Genomic DNA, 20,239 nt, shown 5'->3' with positions numbered 1-20,239 from the left:
CCTGTAGGGAGGGACAATTCCTGGGACAGGTTAATTTAGCATTGGGTTGGAGCCAGGGAAAGTTCTTAGGGTAGAAGAAGGGCTTTGAAGGAATTAACATTTCAGTCCTTCAGGGGACAGTCTCCAACGTCTCAGACTCACTCAAAATTGGCCTCCTTGATCCGACCTGACTCAATTTACCTATCTATGCTGACTGCCTGTCTAATTCTGGCTTCACCATTTCTCTATCCTGTTGGTTCTGTCTCTGCAGAACCCTAATACACACTGTAACCTACGCAATGGCCATAACAGTGGATGTAGTCTTGAGACAAAATGAAGACTATAATAAAGACTCTTTCACTTATTCTAACATGATTTATCAGGTTAAATATGATTTATTAGTTACCAGATATTGTGGTAGCTGCTAAGTTAGCATTCAAGGAAGAGGGTCAGGTCAACAGTGAAGAGTAAAGAGAGGAAGTAGGTTGGAAGTAAATTTAAGTTTCTCTCACTAGTGAGAAAGCATATATATTTCACAATATACCTTCATATTTTCCCATATAATTTAGCATTAAATTATTTTCATATGGGGCTGGGGTTGGAGCTCAGTGGTAGAGCACTTGCCTAGCCTGTGTGAGACACTGGGTTTGATCCTCAGCACCCCATAAAAATAAATAAATAAAGGTATAAAAATTATTTCCATATAATTCTACATGAAATTATACAGCCTCCAAAGGTTACTACAATAAATTATTGACATTGCTATATTCCTAGATACATGAATGCTTGATTCTGTTTCTTTAGAGGCTGTTTCTAAGAAATAAAATTGGATCTTCCTCCAACACAGACCCAAGATCTTAAATATGAAACATTCTTATGGTGATAGTGACTCCTCTTTTCCCAATTGACATTTTTGTTCTCTAATTTAACATAGCAGAACCTCAATTTGGCAATTTCAAGGTGTAAAATGTTTTCCTGCCTTTTGTATTTTATATGAGTAGGCACTATCAGACTGCCAGTTCCTCTCTGTCTATCCACAGCAGGCATAAGTATAAAGGAGGGACCAAATAAGAAGCTGTTCCTCTTATTTCTCCATTTAAAAAAGGGATTGCAAAGGAGAGGGGAGAGATGCCTCAGCTCCAAGCTGTGCTGTCAGCCTCCTCTCCAGAGGTCTGTGCCCCCTCCCTGCAGGGTTAACTCAGCCTGGTACAGTCACTGCCAAGGGCTGCTCTCTTCCTTGCTTTTCTGCAGGATAATCTCAGGGTTAGGATCAAAAGGAGATGTGGCTGTACTAGGCTTTCAAAGCCAGTGCTCAGAGGAAAGGAAGTGAGAGAAGAATCTGATCCTAGTCTCACATACCTAGAGACAAAAAAAGAGAAAAGGAAGCAGCCAGTCCTAGTACCTGCACAGCATACACACCCTCCCACTTAGCAGTCCTCTAGAAACAGGAGGAAGCCAACATGGAAACATCAGTACTTTGTGAACTGGCCACTAAAGAGGGGGGTTTATAGCTTCACCTTTCCAGAGAAACTTATGCAGAAAAGAATAAAAAATCTAGAAAGGTTTCCTTAGCAACTCTGGGATAATCTTTCCCACAATGTCCCAAGCCTGTAGTTCTTAATTCCATTACAGCTGTTATTAAACTTTAAATATATAATCATGCACATTAAGTTGCCAAATACCCATAAAAACCGTTAGCTCATTAAACTGTGCACAGGCATTTAAATGAAAAAGGAATACCATCTAATTTTTTTTTTAATTGAAAAAGTAAAGGTGAAAACATTCTGGTAATGCAATAGAATAGTACAGACAGTAAAAATGCAAAAATAACAGTTCTTAGTCTTAAAAGTAACAAACAAAAAGCATAAAGTCTTTGATTTAATGAATGGTCAACACATTTAAAGTAAAACTGTGTCATGGATTCCACCCAGCCTAACAAATTATTGGTTGTTATATAAGAACCAAGACTCAGATTTCATCTATCTTTTAATGTTAGCTGCCAGAATTTATTTAGTTTATAAGTGCCTGATCCAAATACTACCATTTTAAAAACTTGTAAGATTTCAACAATAATACTGCAAATGACCATTCTGAGCATTTTATATGAGGATTTATAGCACAGAAACCCAACATATACTTTTGGAGTTACATATAATTCTAGAAAAATAAACATATTGATCAATTATAAAAAAGAATTCAACTGAGCTGGGGATGTGGCTCAAGCGGTAGCACGCTCACCTGGCATGCACGGGGCGCTGGGTTGGATCCTCAGCACACATAAAAATAAAATAAAGATGTTGTGTCCACCAAAAACTAAAAAATAAATATTAAGAAATTCTCTCTCTCCCCTCTCTCTCTCTCTCTCTAAAAAAAAAAAAAAAAAGAATTCAACTTACTTTTGCTTGTCAAATGCAAACTGTGTATTATGACCAATAAATCCTCAGGGTCTAATGTTTCATTTAAAGCACCTGATTACTTAATATTTTAAAATAATCATTACCTGTGTATAAGCATCATGTGTGTTTGGTGCTGTATTAAAATATACTCAGGATTTGTTTTATCCAGATACAGAAATGATTTTCATGAAGGAAGAGATTTTTATTAATGCACCCCAGAAACAAGAGGCACATCATGCACAAATGGCCACCTGGGGAAGGACCAGGGTCAGTCAGTTAGCAAAAAGGCACAGGGCAGAGCCTGGCCCAAAGCCTGCACTGGAATTCTTGAGGGAAGGAATGGGCAAGGCAGGGAAAGTATACTGAGTGATTTAAGATTTGTTAGTCTGAATAATTTCAGTGGGCTCTTGGCCATAGGGCTGGTCCTCCTTTTTCTGATACCTGGCCCTGGAATGATTTAGGGCAGGGGGAATATTGGTATGGCCTGTGACTGTTTGATAAAGAGATTGGTTAGCTGGTGTAGGCTCTCAATTGGTTGGCTTGTGTATCAAAGGCACCCCGGAGGGGTGTCCTTTGCTATCTGGGAATTAGCTAGCTCTGGGAGGGGCGGTCTCTTCAGGATTTAGGCCCCAAATGCCAGAGTATCAAGAAAACAGAAAATAAGAAAATAAACATATATTCTATACAGTTCTATACATACATCATCAGTACTACCACATTTCAGATCAAGTTTCCTTTCATGGAGGAGATCCAACACGGCAGCGGGCGGAGAGGCAGCGCTTTCAATACCCCCCCAGTGATGGGGTCATAAAGACGCATAGATAACGCTTAGATTCTACCAACGGAGAATCTCCTAGCAAAATTCCACTGAAGAGAGATCAGCTGGGAGCTACTGGATTTTTTGAAGTGTCAGTTTGCCCCAGACGAGCGAAACCCTGCCATGAGACGCAGAGGTCCAGATCCACCAGCCGCAGTCCCTGCGCCGTGGGCTCAGCTGCCGGTCCGCCCGCCCGCAGCCAACGTGACTGGGTCCCGCTAGCCTCCGAGACGCAGCTTGGCAGGAAGAAGTCTTGAGCCAAGCCTTCATGAAATACCGAGCCAGGAGCTGAGGCCAACTGGGGACAGACCAGTCCCACCGCTCCCTTCGGACACCCCGGCAAGGAGCCTGGGGCCCGCCATAGCAGAGAGGTGATGTCATCGGATTTCAGCCCACGGAATTCCTTCCCAGCAGAATCCACTTTAGCAGGTGTGTGTCTCCCTCCCCATCCAGATACAAGCAGCCAGGAAACTTCAGGGACCTCTCAGGGGTCGTTTCTGTAGGGAAGCAGAGGGGATCCCCGACCCCCAACTCCCCATATCACCAGCGGTGACTCCCAAGGTCTTAGCCGCCAGTTTACCACAGCACTGGGGCTTAAATGGGACACACGGTGGGGCTGCAAGTGTAACTAGATCTCTGGGGACCCGCTTCTGGGGAACAGGACCTGGCTGGCTACCTGACAGGAGGAAGGGGAGTAAGGGCCGGAGAAGTGAAACGGCTCTGGACTGACAAGTCTGAGAGACTCCCAGGAGACGCCTTATAGGGATTGCTATTGGCAGGTAGAGAGCAGAAGCTCCGCTCGGAGGGCACAGCTCCGCCTACTGGAAGAGAAGAAAGTGGATCTCTAAGACTTCAATATTTTATTTATTTTTTTTTAATTTTTTGTTGTTTTTTTTTCCTTCTTGTCTCTCTGTTCCTTTCTCCCCTTTTCCTTCTCTCTTTCTTTCCCATTTCAAGTTTTATTGTTCTTTTCATTCTCCTCTAATCTATCTATCTCTCTCCTTCTTTCTTTTTAAGAGCACCTTCATTCCCCTACCCCACAACTCTCATCCCAAGCATTACATCTTCCATTACGTGTAATTGTCTAAATGCAAATAGGTGAATGTCTCGAGGCTGTCTATAGAACTCCTAAATACCTAGCTACTACCAACACCCTGATCCAATTGCCTAGTAGTGTCCAACTTCAGTGGAGCAATCTTCTAAAGTAGCCAAGACATACTAACCCTCGTACCATCATAGCACCTAACCTAAACATATAGTTCTAAGAACAAACAACAAATCACTATATGCATACAGAACCTGGAAGCCTTTTATGAATTGAATGAATCAGCTTTAAAGTACAACAAAGCCCAACATTTCTAGGCATAATCTCCAACCACAAAGGAGAGACAACAGAGATATACAAAGCCAAAACAAATGTATAGGAGAAAGCAGTTACAAAGCAGTCAAACAGAGCTGGAAAGTAATGTGAACAACATGAAAAAAACAAGGGAAAAAAGGATTACAAACAATGCAGGACAACTTAAATATACAGGAGGACCTAGAAAAATCAGAAACATGGACAGGGAAAGAAATAAGGCATACCTAACTCAGATGGAACAGAATATTAGAGAAGACATGAGACAGCAAGTCCAAGCAATGAAAGTATATTTTGAAAAAGAACTAAACAAACAAATCCAAACTGCAAAGAACAAGCTTTACCAGGAGATAGAGATTTAAAAAAAAAACAAACAAACAGTAATCCTAGAAATGCAAGAAACCATAAACCAGATTAAAAACTCTAACGAGAATATTAAAAATAGACTAGATCAAGTAGAAGTCAGAACATCAGATAATGAAGACAAAGTTTATCAACTTGAAAAGAATATAGTCAACACAGAAAAGATGCTTAAATCTCACGAGCAATCTATCCAAGAGATATGGGATCTCATAAAAAAAACAAATTTGAGAGTCATTGGGATAGAAGAAGGCACAGAGGTTCAAACCAAAAGAATGGATAACTTATTAAATGAAATAATCCTAGAAAACTTCCCAGAGATGAAAGATGGAATGGATTGCCAAATACTGGAAGCCTATAGGACCCCAAACATCCAAAACCATAATAGACCAACTCCAAGACATATAATTATGAAGATAGCTAACATACAGAACAAGGAGAGAATATTAAAAGCTATGAGAGAAAGGAGGCAGATAACATTCAGGGGTAAACCAATTAGGTTAACAACTGATTTTTCATCACAAACTTTGAAAGTGAGAAGATCCTGGAACAATGTATTTCAAACGCTGAAAAATAATTGATTCCAACCAGGAATCCTGTATCCAGCAAAATTAAGCTTCAGATTTGACAATGAAATTAAAATATTTCACTATAAACAAAAGCTAAAAGAATTCACAGCCAGAAAACCAGCACTGCAAAGCATTTTGAGCAAAATACTACAAGAAGAGGAATTGAAAAATAGTGCCCAAAACTAACAGTGGGAGGTATCTCAGTAAAGGGGGAGAAAAATAACCAAAGAGGGAAAACAAGCCAAACTAAAATAAATAAATAAATAAACATGACTGGAAGTACAAACCATATTTCAATTATAACCTTAAATGTTAATGGCTTAAATTCACCAATCAAGAGACATAGGCTAGTAACCTGGATTAAAAAAACAAATCCAACAATATGCTGCCTTCAGGAGACTCATATGATAGGAAGAGACATACACAGACTGAAGGTGAAAGGTTGGAAAAAATCATACCACTCATATGGCCCTCGGAAGCAAGCAGGAGTGGCCATACTCATATAGAATAAAATCAACTTCAAACCTAAGTTAATCGAAAGAGATAAAGAAGGACACTATATACTGTTAAAAGAAACCATCCACCATCAAGACATAACAATTATCAATTTGTATGCACCAAACAATGGTGCTGCAATGTTCATAAAACAAACTCTCCTCAAGTTCAAGAGTCAAATAGACCACAACACAATAATTATGGGGGACTTCAACACACCGCTCTCTCCATTAGACAGATCCTCTAGACAAAAGCTGAACAAAGAAACTATAAAACTCAATAATGCAATCAATAACCTAGACTTAACCGACATATATAGAATATATCAACCATCATCAAGTGGATACACGTTCTTTTCAGCAGCACATGGATCCTATGCAAAGATAGATCATATATTATGCCATAGGGCAACTCTCAGTAAATATAAAGGTGTGGAGATAATACCATGCACCATATCTGACCATAATGGAATGAAACTGGAAATCAATGATAAAAGAAGGAAGGAAAAATCCTGCATCACCTGGAAAATGAACAATATGTTACTGAATGATGAATGGGTTACAGAAGACATAAAGGAGGAAATCAAAAAATTCTTAGAGATAAACGACAATACAGACACAACATACCGGAATCTATGGGACACAATGAAAGCAGTTTTAAGAGGGAAATTCATTTCCTGGAGTTCATTCCTCAAAAAAAGAAAAAACCAACAAATAAATGAACTCACACTACATCTTAAAACCCTAGAAAAGGAAGAGCAAAACAACAGCAAATGTAGTAGAAGACAAGAAATAATTAAAACCAGAGCGGAAATCAACGAAATTGAAACAACAACAACAAAAAAAACATTAAAAAATTGATAAAACTAAAAGTTGGTTCTTTGAAAAAATAAATAAGATTGACAGACCCTTAGCCATGCTAACGAAGAGAAGAAGAGAGAGAACTCAAATTACTAACATATGGGATGAAAAAGGCAATATCACAACAGACACTACAGAAATACAGAAGATAATTAGAAAGTATTTTGAAACCCTATATTCCAATAAAATAGAAGATAGTGAAGATATCGATAAATTTCTTAAGTCATATGATCTGCCCAGATTGAGTCAGGAAGACACACAATTTAAACAGACCAATAACAAAGGAAGAAATAGAAGAGGCCATCAAAAGACTACCAACCAAGAAAAGCCCAGGACTGGATGGGTATACAGCAGAGTTTTACAAAATCTTCAAAGAAGAATTAATACCAATACTTTTCAAGCTATTTCAAGAAATAAAAAAGAAGGAGCTCTTCCAAATTCATTCTATGAGGCCAACATCACCCTGATTCCGAAACCAGACAAAGACACTTCAAAGAAAGAAAACTACAGACCAAAATTTCTAATGAACTTAGATGCAAAAATTCTCAATAAAATCCTGGTGATTCGAATACAAAAGCATATCAAAAAAAATTGTGCACCATGATCAAGTAGGATTCATCCCTGGGATGCAAGGCTGGTTCAATATACGGAAATCAATAAATGTTATTCACCACATCAATAGACTTAAAGATAAGAACCATATGATCATCTCGATAGATGCAGAAAAAGCATTCGACAAAGTACAGAATCCCTTTATGTTCAAAACACTAGGAAAACTAGGGATAACAGGAACTTACCTCAACATTGTAAAAGCTATATATGCTAAGCCTCAGGCTAGCATCATTCTGATTGGAGAAAAATTGAAGGCATTCCCTCTAAAATCTGGAACTAGACAGGGATGCCCTCTCTCACCACTTCTATTCAATTTAGTTCTTGAAATACTAGCCAGAGCAATTAGACAGACAAAAGAAATTAAAGGCATAAAAATAGGAAAAGAAGAACTTAAATTATCACTATTTGCGGATGACATGATAATATATTTAACAGACCCAAAAGGGTCTACAAAGAAACTGCTAGAGTTAATAAATGAATTCAGCAAAGTGGCAGGATATAAAATCAACACACATAAATCAAAGGCATTCCTGTATATCAGCAACAAAACTTCTGAAATGGAAATGAGGAAAACCACTCCATTCACAATATCCTCAAAGAAAATAAGATACTTGGGAATCAACATAACAAAAGAGGTGAAAGATTTATATAATGAAAACTACAGAACCCTAAAGAGAGAGATAAAAGAAGATCTTAGAAGATGGAAAAATGTACCCTGTTCATGGATAGGCAGAACTAACATCATCAAAATGGCGATATTACCCAATGTTCTCTACAGGTTTAATGCGCTGCCAATCAAAATCCCAACGGCATTTCTTATAGAAATAGATAAAGCAATCATGAGATTCATATGGAAAAACAAAAGACCCGGAATAGCAAAAGCAATTCTAAGCAGGAAGTGTGAATCTGGAGGTATAGCAATACCAGAGTTCAAACTGTACTACAAAGCAATAGTAACAAAAACAGCGTGGTACTGGTACCAAAACAGGCAGGTGGATCAATGGTACAGAATAGAGGACACAGAAACCAATCCACAAAATTACAACTTTCTTATATTTGATAAAGGGGCTAAAAGCATGCAATGGAAGAAGGATAGCATCTTCAACAAATGGTGCTGGGAAAATTGGAAATTCATATGCAACAAAATGAAACTGAATCCCTTTCTCTTGCCATGCACAAAAGTTAACTCAAAATGGATCAAAGAGCTTGATATCAAATCAGAGACCCTGCGCCTGATAGAAGAAAAAGTTGGCTCCGATCTACATACTGTGGGGTTGGGCTCCAAATTCCTTAATAGGACGCCCATAGCCCAAGAGTTAATAACAAGAATAAACAAATGGGACTTACTTAAACTAAAAAGTTTTTTCTCAGCAAGAGAAACAATAAGAGAAGTAAATAGGGAGCCTACATCCTGGGAACAAATCATTACTCCTCACACTTCAGATAGAGCCCTAATTTCCAGAATATACAAAGAACTCAAAAAATTAAACAATAAGATAACAAATAACCCAATCAACAAATGGGCCAAGGACCTGAGCAGACACTTCTCAGAGGAGGACATACAATCAATCAATAAGTACATGAAAAAATGCTCACCATCTCTAGCAGTCAGAGAAATGCAAATCAAAACCACCCTAAGATACCATCTCACTCCAGTAAGATTGGCAGCCATTATGAAGTCAAACAACAAGTGCTGGTGAGGATGTGGGGAAAAGGGTACACTTGTACATTGCTTGTGGGACTGCAAATTGGTGCGGCCAATATGGAAAGCAGTATGGAGATTCCTGGGAAAGCTGGGAATGGGACCACCATTTGACCCAGCTATCGCCCTCCTCGGACTATTCCCTGAGGACCTTAAAAGAGCATACTATAGGGATACTGCCACATCAATGATCATAGCAGCACAATTCACAATAGCTAGACTGTGGAACCAACCTAGATGCCCTTCAATAGATGAATGGATAAAAAAAAATGTGGCATTTATACACAATGGAGTATTAAGCAGCACTAAAAATGACAAAATCATGGAATTTGCAGGGAAATGGATGGCATTAGAGCAGATTATGCTAAGTGAAGCTAGCCAATCCTTAAAAAACAAATGCCAAATGTCTTCTTTGATTTAAGGAGAGCAACTAAGAACTGAGTAGGGAGGAAGAGCATGAGGAAAAGATTAACATTAAACTGAGATGAGTGGTGGGAGGGAAAGGGAGAGAGAAGGGAAATTGCATGGAAACGGAAGGAAACCCCTCAACGTTATACGAAATCACATATAAGAGGTTGTGAGGGGAAAGGGGGGGAAACAAGGGAGAGAACTGAACAACAACAGATGAGGTAGAGAGGGAAGAGGGGAGGGGAGGGGAGGGGGGATAGTAGGGAATAGGAAAGGCAGCAGAATACAACAGTCACTAATATGGCATTATGTAAAAATTGTGAATGTGTAACTGATGTGATTCTGCAATTTGTATTTGGGGTAAAAATGGAAGTTCATAACTCATTTGAATCAAATGTATGAAAGATGATATGTCATGAGCTTTGTAATGTTTTGAATAACCAATAAAAAAAAAGAAAAAAAATAAGTTTCCTTTCATGAGCAGGGTCCTTTCCAGAGCCAGCCCCTGTGAACTATGGACTATATACTTTGAAACATAAATAAAGCCTTACATTTTTTTTACTTTATTCCTTTGAAAATGTTTTTCTTTTATCTCATGAGAATGTAATGAATAGATTTAATGATTAGGTCCTTACAAAACACCATAAAGTAGACACATCCTGACATATTATCTCTGGTATAGCTGAAGAAAACTAAGGCAGAACTGAGAATAAAATCCAAGAATCCTGATTCCAAATCTAAAACATGTTCTATTACATTGTGATGTCTTTTACAGCAACACTATTAGTAACCCAGGACTTCAATTGTCAAATAAATGAGCTTAATCAGATTGTGCAATGGGAAATTTCCATAAACTACCAGTCATCTCTTCTCTTCAGGTGTGTTTGGCCCAGTTTACCATCTATGGAGCTTCTTCATAAATGGATATAGAATATCAAGAATAAATAGGGACTGGGGTTGTTAGCTCAGTGGCACAGCACTTGCCTAGCATGTGTGAGGCACTGGGTTCGATTTTTAGCACCACATATAAATAAATAAAATAAAGGTCCATCAACAACTAAAAAAATGTATTTAAAAAAGGATTATTGGGAAAGAATTAGAGAGTGAAGCATCATTATAGCATTTCTGAAGTTGTTTCAACAGGTGCAGATCACCATTTTCTACATACTAAAGAAAAAATTCAGTGTTCAAGTCAAATAAAGCTATTCCTACCTGAGTTGGTCTCTACACACACATCCCTAGTGAATAAACTCGTATGTACAACTGTTCTGGACAGTCCCTATTTTACAGTGCTGAGGCACCTGCACCTCTCACTGTCCTATTCTGTACCAGGAAGCTGACTCTTGGAAATGGCTCCACCAGGCTCCCTTTGTCCCGTTGGTCTCCAAGTGGGTTCAGCCAGTGAGTGAATTGCCAGGAGGAGAAGACGCGAGGAGGACAATGTTAGCCTTCTCTTTACCCGGTCAGTTTGCCAGTGGCTGAGCTCCTCTACCCAGGGCACATCTCTGGCTTGAGGGCCTCTCTCCCACAGCTGTTGTTCTTTCTCTCTGGGTCTGGCAGTTGTATCCTCCTCTTTAGAGCTAGGAGTGGCAATTTGGGATGTGGGAAGAGGAGGAAATTTAGCAATCAACTCAATTTATTGGCGCCAACTATAGTAACAAAAGGGAAAAAGATGGTGTTTTAGTCAGCTTTCTCACTGCTGTGACTGAAAGACCTGGCCAGAACAACTGTAGAGGAGAAAAGGCTTCTTTAGGGGTTTATGGTTTCAGAGATCTCAGTCCATAAGTGGCTGGCTCCATTCCTTGGGGCTCAAGGTGAGACAGGGCATCATGGTGGAAGAGCATGGCAGAGGGAAGCAGCTCACATGATGATCAGGAAGAGAGAGACAGATCCCATTCTCCAGATACAAAATATATGCCCCATAGCCATGACCCCAAAGAACAACTTCCTCCAGCCATACCCCACCTGCCTCCAGCTACCATGCAGTTAATCTCATCAGGGATTAATTCACTGATAAGGCTAAGGCTATAACCCAATCATTTCTCTGCCAAACCTTCTTGCATTGTCTCAATGTGAGCTTTTTTTTTTTATTTTAAATATTTAGTTTTTAGTTTTCCACGGACACAACATCTTTGTTTGTATGTGGTGCTGAGGATAGAACCCGGGCCACACGCATGCCAGGCGAGCGCGCTACCACTTGAGCCACATCCTCAGCCCATCAATGTGAGCTTTTGAGGGACACCTCACATCCAAACCATAACAGATGGTTTTTACTTGAAAATGGGCCATGGATATCTAATAACTACAACCTGGGGAAAGTAGGTTATAAATACAACCGTCTTATAAGTTTCAATTTTGGTGAGACCTTTTGAGAACATGTGCAGCACAAGGTTGGTAATCAATTGTAATCAATAAACAATCAACTTGAATATTCCTGAAAAATACTTACAAAGTTGACCAATGTAATTTCCCAATTCTAAAAGAATATGTAAATAAAAAATCCTAACATTTGCAAGGTCTTATGCTAGAAGGGGTGCTTTACATTCAAGAAGTTGTACCATTTGAATGAGGTAATACAAAAACTAGAAAATTCATCTATCCAGAGTAGTCATACTCTGCCCTATGCCCTCTCTGGAAGTTGGCAGCCGGCTGTTACTAGTTGTTAGTGTCTGCTTTCTCTATAAAATGGTCCTCACATGGAATGAGATAAAGGAAAAAATCAAAAACCCCAACCCCCCAAAAGGCAAGGAAGGTTAGAAGTAAAACAATTAATGTGCTCTGCCCCATGGAAATGGAAGGAGACCCTCATGGTTATACAAAATTACATACAAGAGGAAGTGAGGGGAAAGGGAAAAAAATACAAGGGGGAGAAATGAATTACAGTAGAGGGGGTAGAGAGAGAAGAGGGGAGGGGAGGGGGGAAAGGGGGGATAGTAGAGGATAGGAAAGGCAGCAGAATACAACAGACACTAGTATGGCAATATGTAAATCAATGGATGTGTAACGAATGTGATTCTGTAATCTGTATACGGGGTAAAAATGGGAGTTCATAACCCACTTGAATCAAAGTGTGAAATATGATATATCAAGAACTATGTAATGTTTTGAACAACCAACAATAAAAATTTAAAAAAAAGAATTTAACTCAAAGTAAAAAACAACAACAACAACAAAAACAATTAATGTGGAGAGTTTATTAGTGCAGACAAGTTGTTCAGATAATTCACCAATTATCTGGACTTCATAAGCCCTAGGTTTTAAAAAAAAATTTCAAACTTAGGATCAAAGATTAAAATAGGTGTTCAGGGGATGAATTTTCAGACTGATCTGTATACATCATCTAAGTAGGCTGAGCTTTCTGTTTGGAAGCATTTGAACTTACTGATGAAAGTGGTAATTTCTCCTTTGAATAGAAAATGTTGTATTAAGCACTATAGGATCTACTGCAGCATATGTGAAGTGAGGAAGTCATGATTTAGATATTAAGGAGTTCACATCTGAGACATCTTGAAATGCAAGTACCCAGTTATAATACTGAGAAAATAGTGAATTCATTACAGAAGTTCAAAGGAGAGAGAGATGTCCAATTTGGATGGACTGGGATAGTGACTAGTGTGAGTTTAACAGAGGTAGGCTTTCAAGAGTGGAAGGAATTAGACCAGCAGAAAGGATAAAGCAAAGGGACAGGCACGAGTGTGTATGCAATAGTTGGTGGTCAGGAGAGGCCGCCAGGGAGTGGCAGCATGAAGGCTCTGCAGTCCACAGATCCCAGCTTGAACGCCAGCTCCTTCACCTACCAGCTGAGTCACTTTTGAGCAAATTACTTCATGCCTCCTAGTCTCAGTCTCTCCTTCGATAAAATGGGTTGTTGTAAGGGTTAAAAGAGAAAAATGCTAGCTAAAGAGCTAAAGCCTGGCTCCTGGTTAAACCACAGTGGGGTGCACCATTACCTTATATTAGCATATTGTTTTGTTTTAGATAGGACACTGTAAAGAGGCATCTCATAGGATCCCTATATTTTCATACAGATGAAAGGAGGATTTCTTGTACTAAATGTGCAACCACCTAAAGCTGAATTTTACAATAGGAAACATCATGTATCATTAATATGTGGAACCACTATTCAGTTGAGACCAACCAACTAATAAGAAAGCATGGGAATTATACAAAGTACAAATGTTTTTAATGTCAGGAAACCTTCTTTACTATTTTAATGCAAAGCTAAATAAATAAATTTAGCTTCAGTGCCTATAAATGTTCACAAACCAAAGTTTCTCCTAAAATATTAGAAACCCAACCCACTCTCTTATGGTTAAACTGCCTTTTTATGATTCAGATTCCACAGTCCAAAAGAATGTGGTTACATTGCAAAATATCACCCTTAAAATAAGTGACTTAGGGAGCAATTGTATGCCTTAAGGATCTGTTGACTTTTCTATAAAACAACTCCCAGCTATTTCAGAGGGCAACTTTATGTGACTCCTCAACACTATATTAAAATGAGACACTAGCTTCCAAATTAAGCCTGCCTTGTAAATAAACAGGTGATCCAAACCTCAAGAACCAAAACAAATTGGTCAGATTAGTAAACATTTAGTTTATTATGGGCTGGGGAAAAAGAAGTTAACCTTAGATTACCTCTCCATGCTTCTGTAGGAACTGTATTTCTTGGTAATCTATCCTCATGTCCAAAGCAGCAAATGCAATTTGTCATTGTGTTTATCATGATCATATGTCTGTCGGGAAGAGGGGCTGAAATAGCAAATGTTTCCTGCTGCAAGCACAAAATCAATTTTGACTCTGGGCTACTGAATTTGACTGTGGGCTTAAGGGAATTTTTAAAACACTGTGTGCAAAGTTGAAATAAGATTTCATGAAACTCCTTTATAAAACAAGTGTTTCAATAGGGCCAAAATCTACCTTTTTGAGCAAATCTTAGCAACTCAATCCACAGGTCTTTAGATCACATCTATCAGCACTGCCTAATCAGTGATGGGAAAACTTTTGTCACTGAGTTTTCTAGATTCTTAACATTAATTCTGTCTAAGGCTAACACTTTAAATATAGTCGTTTCAATGGAGATTATTCTGAAATGAGGTGAAAAATTAAATTCAATGAATTATTTATTATTATAGTATTAGTTAATACACATAATAAATATATCTGCATTGTATAATATATTATCAAATATAATTTAATGTATAATATTTTGTTTTGTTTTCCATCTCCTCTCAAGGACAAGCAATTAACTGTCCCTTCTTATATCATGAGAAACAAAGGCAATTTGAATGAGCAAAAATAGAGAAAAAGTAGTCCTGCAAGGAAGATGCAAAGCACAGAAATAGAGAAACACTATCCAGGCATTGAAAATGGCATATAATTGAATTAGAATGGAACAGAGGCTACATAAAAGACCATAGTAGACACTGGGCTGAAATAAAATTGAACTTCTCCACCTTACACTCAATAAGACTCAGAATCAGGACCAGCTTCATGAACATGTGACCAATGCATCTGGGGAGTGGGAGTGGAGACTGCTTGAGGATTAATGCTGCCCTGTGTGACATTCTTTTTATTATTAATACATCTTTATTTTATTTTATTTATATTTTTGTGTGGTGCTGAGGATCATACCCAGCACCTCATATGTGTTAGGCAAGCAACAACTCAGCCCCCATGTGACATTTTTAATAATTTTAATCTTTGAACTTGTGATTTGCAATCACAGTTCCAGTGGGGCAAAGACTATGAATCTGGAGCTTGGGGCTTTGGGACATGTAGTCTCCTCTCCCACTGCCACTTATTGTTGGTTACTTGCTCCCTGTTCCCTGGTGTCTTAGGTTCCATCCAGTCTACCCACCTCACCACTTACCTGAGACCAGGAGCAGCAACCAAGTCACATAAGTCAGGGGAGAGATCCAAGTCCCATGTCTGTCATTGCCTTTTGTTCTTGGATGAGGTCTGGGTGGGGGCATGGGGAGAGTCAGGTACAATTCCCATGTCATCTCAGAGCAAGGTTGAAATCGTCTCTACCAGAGCTGGCAGTACTGGGGCACATTTAGCAGCAATTCTCATCCACCTTCAATCCAGATACTGAGAATTTCCCAACCTGGAAATTGCAACCCCCTAGAATTCCCTGTATGGAAATTGCTGTGGTTTGGAGAGCAAAATATTGGGAAGGGGAGATTGACTTCTTCATCCCAAGCTGGAGCCCTGCTTTATCATTTTGCTCTAAGTTCTACAAATTACATAGCTGATCCTGCTTAGAATTTCTTCCCTTTAAACCAGTTTCTCTTCCTGTCTTTTGATGAAGGCATTACCCTTCTCCATATTTCCCAGGCTTAGACTCTCTGAGTCATCATTGACTTCCCTCCCTCCTAGCCCAAATCCACATCTGCAGGACATCTCCCATCTGTCCCCTGCTACCCATTCCCACTGTTGCTACAATTGTTTATTATGGCTCCATCAGATCATCATAATAGACTCTTAATTATTTTTACCACTTCGAGTCTTTCTCTGTTCAATCCACTCAGCCACCAACACCAAGTTATTCAAAACACCAGTATGATCCTGTTAACATGTGTTTAAAGGCTCCTAAGCACCTATTAGCCAGGTGCTCAAGGTCCTTTCTTCTTTTGTCTTCATCTTACTTTTGTATATTCATGCTACATATAGTGTACGCAAAATTTGGGCAAATTAAAACACTCAATGTCCCCTATACATATTTTGTACCTGTTCATAACTGTGTCTGCTAAAGCCATTTTGCAGTACTTGCTTCATATCCCCTCAACTCAAAAAGCATCTCCAAGCTAGGAAACCTAACCCTTTTTACACCTCAAATAGAACCGCCTCCATGAAGTCTACCATCATCAGCTCAGTCACAAAGTGACTCCACTCTTCTCCAAGAGGAGTACCATTTATTTTTGCCATTTAAGTACAGCTCAATGTTGGCTGTTTGTGTAGAGTACATGGTCCTCAACTGGAAGCACGCAGGGGACAGGAAGTATGTTCTCTCACCTTTGTATACCCGGAGGCTCCCTATTCAAGGCCTTGGGTATAATGGTTTTTTAATGCCTGTTTGTTGGATCTGATGAACAAATGAATCTGTTATGTAAACAGATTAGGTCTTCTGAAAGCCTAGCACACCTGGAACTCTTCTGCGTCATCCTCTTTCTTTTCCTCAGTTCACCTAACAAAACATTCTCCTGCTTTTCAGACCCAAGCCCATTCAACACCTGTATCATCATTATCAACACTAACACAAATTCGTCTCACACTTTTTATTAATGATTAAAGTGCTATATTCTGGATGTTTAGAATAATCTCAAAGAGAACACCTGTTACTTGAGTGTTCTTATTTTGAATTTGAACCTCTTGAGGGCAATTTATTCATTACTATATTAAAGTGGGCTATTTAATAACTTATAACTTTCAGAGAAAAATGGTAAATTGCTTTCACTGTGATCATACTAGATACCTAAGATGAATTTATTTTTCCACTTGCAATTCTTTGTTTTTCTCCTACTTTCAACTGTTTTTTTTTTAGGACTAATTAACACAATATAATGAAATAAACAGAGAGAGGTTTTTGCTGCCAAAGTTTTATTTACTATTCAGTATTTCTTTAAACATTCTACTCTTGACTTTAGAATGCCACACTTAATTGTGGCAATTTCATAATTGTCTTCAATGCCTTTCTCTTTCTCATATTATGAACACCCAATGATTAAGATCATGAATCTAATTGTCAGGAGGTGAAATTTTGAAACTCTGCATGATAAAAATTTCATCTTATGAAGAAAAAAAAGAATACTAACTGAATTTGAGCAATAAATTTTTTAAAAAATATAAGTTCATAAAGAAACAGGAAGGATGGTTATATTTGTACCTAGAAACTTCAAGATATTTATACATGATAAGAACTAAAATACATCATAGTAAAAAATACATGCATTTGGAAAGTTGTCAGTTTTCATTAAGAAAAATCTATAACAGCAGGAAATAAAAAGGAGGAGGGAGCTGAGTGCATGCCTGTAATCACAGTGGCTTCAGAGGCTAAAACAGGAGGATTACTCAGGAATTTAGCAAGGCCTTGCAACTCAGCCTGGTAGGGGAGAAATGAGGGGAGAAATGCTTGAACTGGAGAAGGACACAACATCAACATGACTCCGTTAAAAGTTCAAATTGCATGACTTACTAAGAGGAATAGTACAGAACTTTCGATAGGCTAGAATATGATCAGATGTTACCAATCACATTTAGGAGACTCCTAAGTAGATTGTGGAAGAATCACTTTTTTCTATATTCCTTGTAAAGCACTTAATTTAAGGTTGGAACATGGCTCAGGGCAAGAGTAGGCTGGTCAAAATGTGCTGTGCTGAATTCAGAGCTCAGTCTCGGATGAGGAGGAAAACAACTGATAATGAGATAAAGAAAAATATTTTGAACAACCAATAAAAAAAATAAAGAAAGAAAGAAAGAAAGAAAGAAAGAAAAAGAATCTAGCAAACTGGATATCATCATCACCACCATAAACTGTTAAACATTTTTTGAGTAATTAAAATATGCCAGAGACCCTTTTAGAGGCTTTAATGCAGTATCTCATTTTATTTTTACAACAATAAACTTTGCCAAGTAGGAGTTATTATGTCCATTTTGCAGATGGAGAAGTTGATACTAATACATAAATTCTCCTTAGTTTATACCAAGGAGGATGGTGTATATGAAGATAAAGAAAAATGTATTTTTTATCAAAGAAGAGTAGCATAAGTAAAATTATGAATACATAAATGTATTCCAATTAAAATACACAAATGCATAATAGAAGCCAATGGAGAAAGAAAACAAACTTTCTAACCAGAAAGAAAGGAAAGCAGGTTAAAGAAGATCTCAAGTTGCCAGTCCATATAGCACCCTACCTGCCTTTTGCTAGTCCTCTCAAGATCCCAGTCTTATTTATAGCCATCATTACTCGCCTTTCCCAATGTCAGCTTCCAAATATTAAAAGGCAACTTAGCTTTCACTCTGTCTGCAGAGTACTAGCAGAACCCACAGGAAGCAACAGCTGCTGAAACCTGATTTTCTATGCCTGTTACAACACCCATAACCACAATTCCAAGCAGCAGGAAGACAAGTTAACTGTTGAGGAGACCAAGAATCACGCTCAGGAAGAAAGGGCTGCATATGAAAAGTCTTAAAGTTAGGAACTGAAAGAGAATGATAAAAAATAAAAACTACAGAAAGAAGAGAAAATCAATAGAAAATGAATAAGTAAAGACAATAAAAATAAAAACACTGCAGTCCCAAGCTTTAACAAGTATTTTCCAATGAGGAAGGGATTTTTGTAGCTTAAACACAAAAAGAATGTGGAAACAATAGCAAAGGAAAGAAGTTGTGAATGTTTAACCTGTTTTATAGAATCTTTGACATATCAACTAATATATATATATATATATATATATATATACACACACACACACACACACACACATACACACACACACACACACACACACACACATATATATATATTTAGTTGTAGGTGGACACAATAACTTATTTTTATGTGGTGCTGAGGATCAAACCCAGTGCCTCACCCATGCTAAGTGAGCGCTTATTACTGAGCCACAACCCAGCCCTAAATGCTTTTATTTCCTCTCATAGCTTTCTATGGTTGTGGGGAAATAGACACTTGTTGAAAATCATTAGTTAGTTGTTGGATCTAAACCTATTAAAGTCTTCAAGAAGGATATAATGAATAATTCATCTAAGCAGCAACAAAAACTTAACAAAAGTGGTATTTTAATAGGCATCCCTTAATATTAGAGGATACATTGATAGCCATCTGACAAAAATATGAGGCTTAGAACAACCCAGTCAATTTTTCTATGTAAAATTATAAACTTTGAGATGAAGTAGAGGAAAATTTTACAATTAGTGTTCTTCCCACCACTTCTAACAATTGTGATCAATAGCAACCAAACACGGGAGAAACATCTTTTATGAAACAAATAGAAGAAATAGTCATCAAATGATTATAAAATTTTCATAACAAAAGATAAGAACTTTCAATTTCTATGAACCCTGAAGACATCTCATAGAAAGTGACATCTAGCTTCATCACATTCAGTGAATAGATACTGAAGAAATTAGAACTGACTGGCTTTCAGATTCAGCATCAAGTATCAAGTACAAATCACTGTGAAAATGAAAGGGTTAGAAAAACCAGATGATAGTATGTTGACTTCTCTTTTCCATTTAAAACAAGTGTGTTTACTCTGCCGATAGCCTTGGGAGCTGCTAAAAAATATATCAATTTTTTTTGTTGTTGTTTATTTTACAAACTAAAACCCTGTTTGTTCAGTCCTGTCAAAAGCTGACTGCAGATAATACTATATTCACACCTAAAGATAACTAGTCCCTCTATTTGTCCAATCTCTCTAAATTCAACAACAGAAACAATGCTAGGAAGAGCCAAATGGGTCAGAGGCCCATTCTTCTCCTAACTTTCCTCCTCTCCTCTTTTTCTTTCTTAATGTGGACGTATTGCAAATATAAGCTATGAGAGGGAATAAGAAAGTAGTTAGGAACTTTATTTCCTTTCCAACCTTGAATTAGTGAAAGAAAAAGCATCATAACCCCCACCAAAATAGGAGATACCAAAATACCCCCCTTTTTTTTCAGA

The 20,239-nt window shown here is 38.0% G+C and overlaps 1 protein-coding gene across 1 annotated transcript in view; it reads right to left on the bottom strand.

Annotated features, from left to right (window-relative positions):
• The window catches only part of Pde11a (phosphodiesterase 11A), a 390,557-nt gene that overhangs the window by 368,866 nt on the left and 1,452 nt on the right, over positions 1 to 20,239 (bottom strand). The window lies entirely within an intron of this gene.

Source organism: Callospermophilus lateralis, chromosome 9, assembly GCF_048772815.1.
Source record: "Callospermophilus lateralis isolate mCalLat2 chromosome 9, mCalLat2.hap1, whole genome shotgun sequence".
NCBI classification, from domain to species: Eukaryota; Metazoa; Chordata; class Mammalia; order Rodentia; family Sciuridae; genus Callospermophilus; species Callospermophilus lateralis.
Note: the sequence above shows the minus strand (reverse complement) of the source record. Positions and strands in the feature narration are given on the sequence as shown.